This window comes from Rhipicephalus microplus, unplaced genomic scaffold (genome assembly GCF_043290135.1).
Source record: "Rhipicephalus microplus isolate Deutch F79 unplaced genomic scaffold, USDA_Rmic scaffold_14, whole genome shotgun sequence".
NCBI lineage: Eukaryota > Metazoa > Arthropoda > Arachnida > Ixodida > Ixodidae > Rhipicephalus > Rhipicephalus microplus.
Genome location: NW_027464587.1, coordinates 33,247,417 through 33,258,205, shown reverse-complemented (window position 1 = coordinate 33,258,205; position 10,789 = coordinate 33,247,417).

Below are 10,789 nucleotides of genomic sequence, written 5' to 3'. Positions count from 1 at the left end.
GATCACATGCGTGCCATTTTTCCTCAGGTACAGGTAGTGATATGCCCGATAGGCACCCGGCAATGCAGTTTACGATATCTGATGGTAGTGCCAGAACACACAGCCTAGCGAGTAGGCGCACCAAAATTGAGTCTTCCGATGCGTAGCCTAGCGAGTAGACGCAGCAAAATCGGACTTGCACGTGGATATCATGTTCTCATTTAGTTGTGAGCAGGGGGGTCACGGCTGATTATGTAAGCGCTCAGGAAGCGTTCTTTGAAAACGTGCGAAAAAGGGCACTGAAACTTCAGCGTGTCACTGTGTTAAGCGAGCGCTTCATTTTCTTAGTATCCCTGGCGGTCAGTACCAACATTGCTGAGGCGGCCCAAAAAGTTTCGTCACGCCCTCTGATCCACTTTCGGATGCCTATACCGGAAGTACACTCTAAATCAGGTGCCGGATAACGAGCGGCACATATGCGGTGCACTCCTGCGTACTAACTTAAATCCTGTCTATAGGGAGCCCAGCAATAAAAAATACCCGTGACATCCGCGCCGCACGGAAGTCACACATACAGCCGGTAAGAGCAGGCGCAAGAAGGAAAAAGAAGAAAAAAAAGGAGAGAGCCGCCGTCTCCGTCGCGCCCGCCAGGCGCCAGGAGCCGGCATCAACTTGCGCGGAACCGTTCAGCCACAAGCGTGAGGGCAGAAAAGAAAGAGAAAGAAACACCCCTCCCTTTCCCCCCTGCCGTCGCCATGCCAGCTGGGCACCCGTCGCCCGCATCACGTTCACCGTCACCTGCATGCTGTGGCATTTGCACGTCGCCCTTTCGTCCCGCTGTCTTGTGATGGTCGTTTTTCTACAAGGTGGTCAGAGACGGAAACATTTTCCACTGCTATATGGCACACTTTATTCAAGATATCATTTTGAATTCAAGATATCTGCATTTTGCAATACACTGAGATGTGCAGTCCCATTGTTACTCTTTTGATATCAATAAAAGAGTACAAACAACTTTCCGTTCACGAGTCGTCGAGGTATCACACTGTGACATGCACTAAATAAAAGAGTACTAGCGCATGCGTGACAGCTTTCTGAAACACTGACCTATCTATGTTGATGCTCATGTTCTACCAAACAAGTTGAACTGATGATTTTAGGAAAGCATGGCAAAAAAGAAACAAACCGAATGCCGCGAGACAGAAAAGAATGAAAATTGAAAATCTATTGGTCGACATTTGATTAGTGGTTGCGTAATTTGATGGTGGAAATTGTGACGAGATGTAATGACGACAAGGTCTGGGAGCAAGTGTTTCCGCACGTCGGATCTAATGGTAAAGGTAAGCGGGACAAGGCGTCAGCGTCACAGTGTTTGCGTTCGCAGCGGTATACGACGTGAATGTCGTACTTTTGGATGCGGAGTGGCCATCGCACAAGGCGGCCAGAAGGGTCTTTTAAAATGGAGAGCCAGCAAAGCGCGTGGTGATCACTTACTAGATCGAACGGGCAGCCGTATAACTACGGCCGGAACTTTCCAAGCCTCCCCACCAGAGCCAAACACTCTTTTTCTGTCATGGTGTAATTTGTTTCGGCTTTCGTCAGAGTGCGGCTAGTGAAGGCTACAACATATTCTGAATAGCCGAGATTTCGTTGAGGGAAGACAGCGCCTAGCCCGACGCCGCTGGCGTCGGCGTGCACTTCGGTAAGAGCCGTCGAGTCGAAGTGGCGAAGAATAGGTGGGGAGGTGAGCAGACGGCGCAGAGTAGTGAAGGCAACGTCACATGCAGGGGACCAGGAGGAGAGGTTCACTTCACAGCGAAGAAGCTGGGTTAATAGTGACATGATGGATGAAAAACTGCGAAGAAAGCGCCGGAAATAGGAGCATAGGCTTACAAAACTGCAAAGTTCCTTCATGGTTGTCGGCTTGGGAAATTCTGTGACTGCTCGAAGTTTTGCTGTGTCAGGTAGTATGCCGTGCTTGGACACGATCTGGCCTAGGATGACGAGCTCGCGTGCAGCGAAGCGTCATTTTTTCAGGTTAAGCTGCAGGCCAGCGTTGGTCAGAGAAGTCAAAACGTGCCTGAGGCGAAGGAGGTGCGTAGGGAAGTAACGGGAGAAAACCACGACATTGTCGAAGTAACAGACGCACATATTCCACTTAAGGCCACGTAACGTATTATCAGTAAGTCGTTCAAACGTGGCAGGCGCGTTACAATGCACAAAGGGCATGACGTTAAACTCGTATAGTCCGTCAGGTGTAATATATGCAGTTTTTTGGCGTTCGGCTGCAGCCATTGGGACTTTTCCAGTAGCCAGACCGCAGATCCAGTGACGAGAAGAATTCCACTCCGTGAAGGGTGTAAATGGCGTCATCAATGCGCGGCAAAGGATAGACGTCGTTGCGGGTTACCTTATTCAAACAATGATAGTCCATGAAAGATTAGATAGATCTGTCTTTGTTACGCAACAGGACGACAGGAGACGTCCAGGGAGTGTTAGATGGTGGAATGACGTCTCTAGGAAGCATATCTTCGACCTGATCGTTGATGATGCGGTGGTCTTCAATGAAGACACGGAATGGTCTTTGACGCAGGGGCTGGTGTAGACTGGTGTCAACATGATGTTTAACTTGAGACGTCCGGTGCAGTTGAGGTTGCGACACATCGAAAGAACTGCAGAACTCATGCAGAAGATCTAGCAGACAGGCATGTTCTGTGGGAGTGAGGGTGTCGGCAATGGCGCTGGAAAACGTATCCATGGACGACTCCTCGAGTGCCGACAGTGCTTTTGGGTGGTCGCAGTAGTCATTCGTGACATCAACAAAAGACGAGGGGTAGATATCCTGCACGCGGTTGAGACATTCCCCCCCCCCCCCCCCCCAAGCAAAGTGACAGGTGTGAAAAGCTGATTGAGTACGAACATGTTGCTTCTTCCGGCGGCAAGGTCGACCGTTGCGAAAGGCAGCAGCAGAGCTCGACGACTGGTGAAGATTTCGCAAGGCATAAAAAAGACTGTAGCGTCAGTGTAGGCGTTGCATGAAACGAGAACAAGTGTGAAATTCCCAGGTGGAATATCGGTATCTCAATGAACGAGCATCTTCGGCGGCTGATGAAGAGCGTCAAGTAATGGGACATCGCACAAGGGTGAAAAACTCAACTTCAGCACGTGCGCAGTCGATGACGGCATTATGGCGGGATAGGAAGTCTCACCTGAGGATGACGTCATGCGAATAGACAACAAGGACAATGAACTCCCTGATGTAAAGAATGCCTCCGATAGACACTCTTGCAGTGCAGGCTGCGAGAGGCGTTACTTGCTGTGCGCTTGAAGTGTGGAGCGACAGTCTCAAAAACGGCGTTGTGACATTGTGTAATAAACGGCAGAGATTAGCGGCAATAACAGAAACAGTGGCGCCGCTGTTCACAAGGGCGAAATACAATAAACTTCAACAGTAACTGCGACCACGTTAGCAGGAGAGAAGCAAGGGCTTAGACAATTAAAAAACTGGCGCAGTTCTTGCCTCTTGAACAGCCGTGCTTACCGTAATCACAAACGCTCCTCGACTCGACTCTTCACTCGTAACACTCCTTGAGTAGCGTTTTCCCATTCACAATCCACCCTTCACTTGAAACGCTTCCGTAACTTGAGAAAATCTTAAGTATTTTCTCGAGATTGTAAAGGAAGCCATCCAGCTTCTTTGAATCGTCCCTCGAGTGAAGTTTCTGTTCCAACATCGCGTCCATGGCGGAGCCCGTCTTACTTTGACGGCGTTTCTGGATCAATTAAGCTGCCACCGCCGCGTTCTTTCGACAGAGACGGTACGTCATTGCTACGGAGCTGTCTTCGAACGGTTCGACAACTGCTACTGTGGCACCGGGACAGGTGGGCGTGATGTCAAGGTGACCGCTCACTAGTGCCGTGATGTGTTGTGCTCCGTGCATTAGCCAGTGGATTACCTGTCGTCGGGTGTGCGTGTACTCGCCGTGCGGGTTCTCCAAGACTTATTGCGGACGCCAGTGCTTCGAAGTGTTTCGATGAAGATCGCACACCACATCAGTTCAAGCGGGGCGCGAAAGCTTCACAAGCAAGCGGAAATGAAACTTAATAGCAAACTTTTGATGCGCTGCATTCAGCATGCTTTAGAGTGACTTCCTCTCCCGTGAATCTTTGCTACCCTAGCCGAAATTTACGGCGAAGCATACCTCCGTTAGACGACCATCTGTATCAACGAGGTGGTAAGTTCCCCCGTGTTTTTTTTTCATATTTTTCTGCTTAAGTCAGATCACTATTAGAGACAGCTTAGGAAAAGCAAAACGCAATACATTTGGGTGCAATGAGTGTGCTGCTGCTGCTACTACGCGTGAAGCATGGCTTCCATATACAGCTTATATGCACCTCACAATACCTATGAACAACCAAGCCCTCCTTTAGGGTATCAAGCTGAGGATCATGCTCTGTGAAACCTGCATTTACGCAAAAATGCATCGAGTGTCGTATGAAAACGCTAACATATGAAATAGAAATACAGCAGATACATAATGAGATTGTTTTTTATTTAAATTGAACTCCCCCCCCCCCCCAAAGAAAACTTGCTGGCTATAGCACTGATTCGTGCAATTAGATAATGAAATATATAACCATATGCCTGGTCAGCTGCCCAAGTGCCTCATCCAAACATGTGTCAAAATACTCAAAGCGCAAAACTTCAACCATGTCTGTTCTTGAACGCAAGAAATACTAATGAATGTGTGCACCACTAGAAGTAAAGAAAAATGCGGCGTTGGTGTCTGAGCTATTACGTTTTTCGTATATTTTTTCTTGCCTCTTTTGTGCAGGGGACCAGCTGCCACCAGAGAAACACAGAGGAAAGATCTCCCAAAATGTGCCGTATTAGCAATGCCTTGCAGAGTTTGCACGACTGTATACAAAAGCACAAAAACTGCTCTGAATGCGTGCAGCTTCACCGCATTAGGAACGCCAAGGTGTCTACTCCCTCGATCTTATTTATAATGTCCTCCGAGCTCGTACTTTATCTTTACAGTGTGTAGGTTGCATATGTTTGATCGATGAACACTTTGCAGTTGCATTCTTGTGCTTGCCAGGTTGCTCTTCATCAGCCACATGTGATAAAGGTTCATTTGCCATTCACAAGTTATGTTTTGTTCATTTATCTATACATAAATATCCTCGTGTTTTTCTTTTCGTAAAGTGACAGGACCACTTCTCCGATTCTACAGGAAAGCATTTCTACAAAAATCAAACTTGTTTTATATACAGCAGCACCACTCCCCTTCCACGGAACTGAGATGACGTGGTTATAACGGGCAGACGTGCTAATGATGCAGTAATAGCGGATATTTTATTTACAGGGTTTTGACTAGATGTATCCACGAGGACTGCAATACTCTTGAGCATTGTTCACCACTTTGTTGCACTAGTCTTTAATAAATCAGCAGAGTAAAATACGCTGATTCTTGACGACACTTTCTCCAAGGTTGAAATAACGCACAGAATCGTTTTTAAAACAGAACAGCCCCACAAGTCAGATGCTGCTTCAATTTTATGATTTCCAAAAGAATAAAACTTGTGCTACAAATTATGTAGTGCTGAGGCTTTGGAAAGCAGCACACGATCCTTTTCAACAAGTATTCCCAGCAATCATATTCTGTAAATAAAAGCCAAAACATTAGTGCATAGGTCACTCGTGCACTAACGAGTGTGCTTCTGAGCTTGCAGATGAAGGAGACGGGAAAAAAATTTAGGGCGTTGCCGCTGTGTGAACTTAGACATGAAAGCTACACGGATTGAAAGGTTACGTCTATTCAAATCTGCCGAATCTGTCAAATTAGGCGCATCCACAAATGCAGGGCAAATAGAAGAACAATAAAAAATAATAACTGATTACTCAGACATCCTTGGAAGTTTAAATTGTTAAAATTGACACACACACACACAGACACATACCAGTCCCTGTTAACCGACTATATATGCTGGTAATTGCAGAAAACAACAACTCTAAAATGCATTTTTCGCCAATAGGTAAAGAAAGGCACACGTTTGCTTTTTTTAACTTGCGTGTCAGTGTAATTCGAGCACTCAGCTACGAGTATAACATGCCTACTTTTTAACGCTACCCTGATATAACCTTGAAAAGCAGTTGCGAGCATTGTCTTCTAAATTTCCTATTATATGCAGAGGAACAACTATGAAAGCGCCGCATTGTAATTCGCAGTAAATGAGGAAAATAAACAATGCACAGGCCCCTGAAATTACGAGCTGTGCACGCACTCCCATAGCGAGGACGAATTAACGTACGACTTATCCTTGTATACAATGGAGTGGTGAATTCTAAAAGCACGCCAATGTAATGTGATATATGGTGAAAATGACTCACTCCACCACGTCATCCATTCGGCGGCTACATAGTGATCAGAATGCTCTCAGCAAAATGAAAGTAAGCAAAGCAACAAACCATCTGTTGTGCTTCCTGTCATCAATCATACGTACGTTAGTCATCCCGGCAAAAGTAGGGTCTCAAACGACACACACGCAGACACTCGTAAATATAAAGTGCAATTAATAGACGCATACAAGACGAAATAAACTAAGCCCGTAGACACGTTCATAAGCAGACGAAACACCACCAGCTGTTCGTTTAGCTGGCTGGGTGTGACTGTTGCTTGACTTGAAGCGTGGGTTTCGCTAACTCTACTCGCACAAGGCTCAGGGAAAGCACGCTACCACTCTAAATGCATGTATTTTGCTGTATTGGCAATTTAAAAAAATAACTAGAAAAAGCCTTCTTTTATTGTACAGAGATAGACACTTCTTAACCACAATTACGAATACTCTCGTTATCAGGCGCTTTTCTCGGTTCATGCAGTTCACTCAAGTGAAGGGAGCATTTCCAAGGCCTCCTTTGGTGAAAGAAGTGTGGAGGAGCGTTTATGGAACGCAGCGGCCCCTTGAGTGGAGGAGCACGCTCCGCCTTGACTTCGTCAAGTCGAGGGGAGCCCGAGTGAAGGAGCGTTTGTGAATACGGGCTTAAGTTTTCCAGGTTGGAGGGTCCGGGCCGGCGACGCATGGGGGAGGGCGATCGCCGACGAGGAGAGGGTGCGCGCTGCGGCTGGAAGTCAAGGTGGTCAGTAGGAGCATAGCGATGTGACGAGACCAGCCCGCATTGGGCGAAGGGTTGGCTGCCGGGTTGCAACGACCGGGCATAGTCACCGAACGTCTGAGGTCGACGGACCGGCCCGCATTGGGTGAAGGGTTGGCTGCTGGGTTGCAACGACCGGGCATAGTCGCCGAACGTCTGAGGTCGACGCCGGCAGTAGCGGGCAACGTGTCCAGGAGTGACGCAGGCGAAGCAAATGGGTTGGTTATCGGGCGTCCTCCAAGAATTGGGGATTGGTGGTGCCGCCAATTGTGCAGTATGAGCCGGGTGTGCGGGTTGAGCTTGCGTGGTGTAGGGCGATTGCGGAAGCCTAGGCACAGCGTCTGAATATGTGAGCGGCGCGGCTACAGGCTGCATCTCTTGCGAACAGGGGACAGGAGGAGCCACAGGCTGTGCTGCATACGTTAGGGGCGCGGCCACAGGCTGCATGGCTGGTGGACTGGCGACAGGAGTGCCTACCGGCTGCGCGACATGCGGGCAGTGAACACGGCTAGATAGAGGCGGCTCGGGGTGCGCAAGGGGAACAGCATGGGCAACCTCTTCCGAAATAGTAGTGCGAAGCGGGCAGGTAGACGGGTGGTTGTCTCGTGAGTAAAGGGCACTAGGGAAAGTTGGCCGGCGACTTCCTCACGGACAAAAGTTCGGACGTGCTGAAGCAATGGTGAATTTTCAGGCATGGTGTAGGAACTAGACAGTAACTCACCACCACGCTGAGATTGCTAAGTCAGAGTGCATTGCTTCTTCAACTCGTCGTAGCTCTGACACAAGCTGACGACTTCGGAAACTGTGCTCGGATTCCTAGCCAAGAGCATTTGAAATGCGCCATCGTCCACGCCCTTCAGGATGTGTTTGACCTTGTGAGATTCGGGCATGGTGTCATTCGCACGTCAACAAAGGTCAACGGCGTCCTCAATATAGCTGGTAAAGTTTTCGGCAGTCTGCTGAGAGCGGACGTGCAAGCGCTGTTCCGCCCGCTGCTTGCCAACAGCCAGCCGACCGAACATTTCAGCACATAACGTCTTGAAGACGCTGCATATCGAGATGTTGTGTTTGTGGTTGTTAAGCAACAATTCGGTGACGACAGTGAGATAAAATATAACGTGGCCCAGCTTTTCGGCTTCATTCCATTTATTATTGGCGCTCATCAGCTCGTAGTGCTCTAGCCAGTCTTTCACGCGGGTCCCATCCGCAACGCTGAAGACCTTCGGGCCCCGTAGCCTAGGATGGCCAGGGCAGTTGACGAAATGGGGTGAAGGCACCGATGGGTTGGCGTTGTCATTCATGACGGGTCATAGCGTGCGGCTTCACAGCTTTAGGGGGTAGCGACGGGGATAAATGGCACCCTCCACCAAATGTGAAGAGGTTTATCAGTCGTGAAGGACAGCGGCGAGACAGCGTGATGAACCGTCCAGAGACTGGCACAGCAGCGAACCGAAGCATGAGCTGAGAAAGCTGGGCGTTGGCGATGCTGCTCTCTGCAGGTACATCTTCTTCTTCACACATATAACATTACCTTGCACTACTTGCGCAAGGCTGAAATCTTGGAAGAGCTTGTGAATAATTTACCTTCTTCCAGCATTTAGGAGCGACGCTCCTTAAAGCGGCACCCATTCGTCCTTCATCGTAGTCGTAGTGCGTAACCAGTCTTATGCTTTGACCTGCAGGGTGGTGGCAGTGGGAGATTTCTCTGGTGGGTTGTTGAACAATGAAAAATTTGCAGCGTGCGCGTTATGTAAAAGCCAATTTCTCCGGTCCATTCCTAATTAGCAGCCACTGGCATGTACATAGAGCACTATCTGACAAAAAAGGGTTGCTAGGTTATACTCACTGGGCTTAACTCCTTGGTTTTAGAAAGGTTTAGGGAGCGTTGGGCCGCAGTGCCATGAATACAGTGAACTCGTATCTACCACGAATCTGAGGTGGTTAAAGGTGGGAAGTAAGCACGAAGCACAAGCCGCAAGAAAGTGTGCGTGTGCCACCTTTCGTTTAGTCCTTGGAATGTTCGCTGGATGGCGGTGCTTCTATATGCGGAGTATATGATGCAAAGATGCGAAATGGTGGTACTTGGAGTGTTGACTAGATGGATGAACGGACACACATAGAGATGAATGGACGGGCTCACGGATGGCTGCATGCACGGATGAACGCATGGACGGACGCAGGGGTGGATGCATGGACGAAGGCAGGGATGGACGCATGGATGGACCTGCGGACGCACGAACAGACGCACGCAAGGACGGCGGATGGACGCATGAACGGTCACACAGACGGACGCATATATGATGAAAAGATGTGAGATGTTGGTACTTGGATTGTTGTCCAGATGGACGAACGGATACACAGACAGATGCATGGACGGACGCACGGATGGCTGCGCGGACGGATGGACGCATGGACGGATGCAGGGCGGATGCACGGACGAACGCAGGGACGGAGGCACGGACGGACGTGCGGACGCATGAACAGACGCACTCACGGACGGGCGGATGGACCCATGGACAGTCACACAGACGGACGCATGGACGGACGGAAGCAAAAACGAATAGACGGACGGGTGCTTCGCCCCACTCTCCATCATTCACCCCGTGGATATGCTGCCATTTCTTTAAGTTCACTCTAAGGCAAAATTACCCGAAAAAGGAGTAACGGAGCCTAATAGGTGCGCGCGATGAACGGATAGACCATTGAGGAGCAACCACAGAGGGAAGCGTGCCGCGCGAAACCACTTACTCTCCAAACACGCTCCAAATGGATGAACCGCCCGGGTATTGCAGGCAGCGCCAAAAGCGTTGCCAAGGTGACCAGCCCTCTTTCTCCTCCTGTGCTGGCTCATTCTTTCCCCGTATTTTGCCGGCGACAGTTCGCGTTGCGCCGCGCTCGGAGTGCTCGACCACGGCCGCCTGGATTCGACAATCTAAAAACTACGGCGTGGTGCTTGTGTGTACTTTCGGATGAGTGTGGGCTGCTGCTTTTGCGTTTCGCTGCACCCATGAAGTCTGGAGCAAGTCTCGACACGTCACCACGCCGCGCTGTATATATCTATGGCTTCAATATAGTCACGACCAACAAACGACAGCAACAGGTGGGAAGGCCAATATGGCAGACGAGAAGACAACAGGCCTATCGGATATATTCTTCAGTGGGACTCAGGGCAGATAAACAGTGCTGGAGTCAAAAGCTAGTAGGCTATCCTTCTTTATTCTACTCTACTTGTCGCGTGTGCATTACGGATCGCGTTTGCCGGCAACGGGCTCGGTCGTGTTGTATATCGAACGCACGAAATGCATCGCGAAGGTCAGCTTCGGCGTCTGCAGTACGCCTGTGCTTTGCGACCGCATGGAAATTGGCCGCCTTTGCCGTCGGCCTCCCGGACGCTCGCTCATCGAGTGCTCACCTGTCTTCGCCACCGCGATGAACTCCAGGCTGGCGATATTGGGCTGAGACCTCGTCGCTGTGTTGGGAGTCATCGAAAACACGTTGCGGGTTCTCGTAAAGAGCTTGGTTGTAGTATGTAGTGCGCTGTAAGTGCACCAGCACGGGCTGGCGGGGCTTTCGCTAGCGTCGGAACTAACTGAAAAGTGGTCGCCACTACAGTTCGCTTTCCCGTCAGTCGGTCGCAAGCAGCTCGGCGCCGTC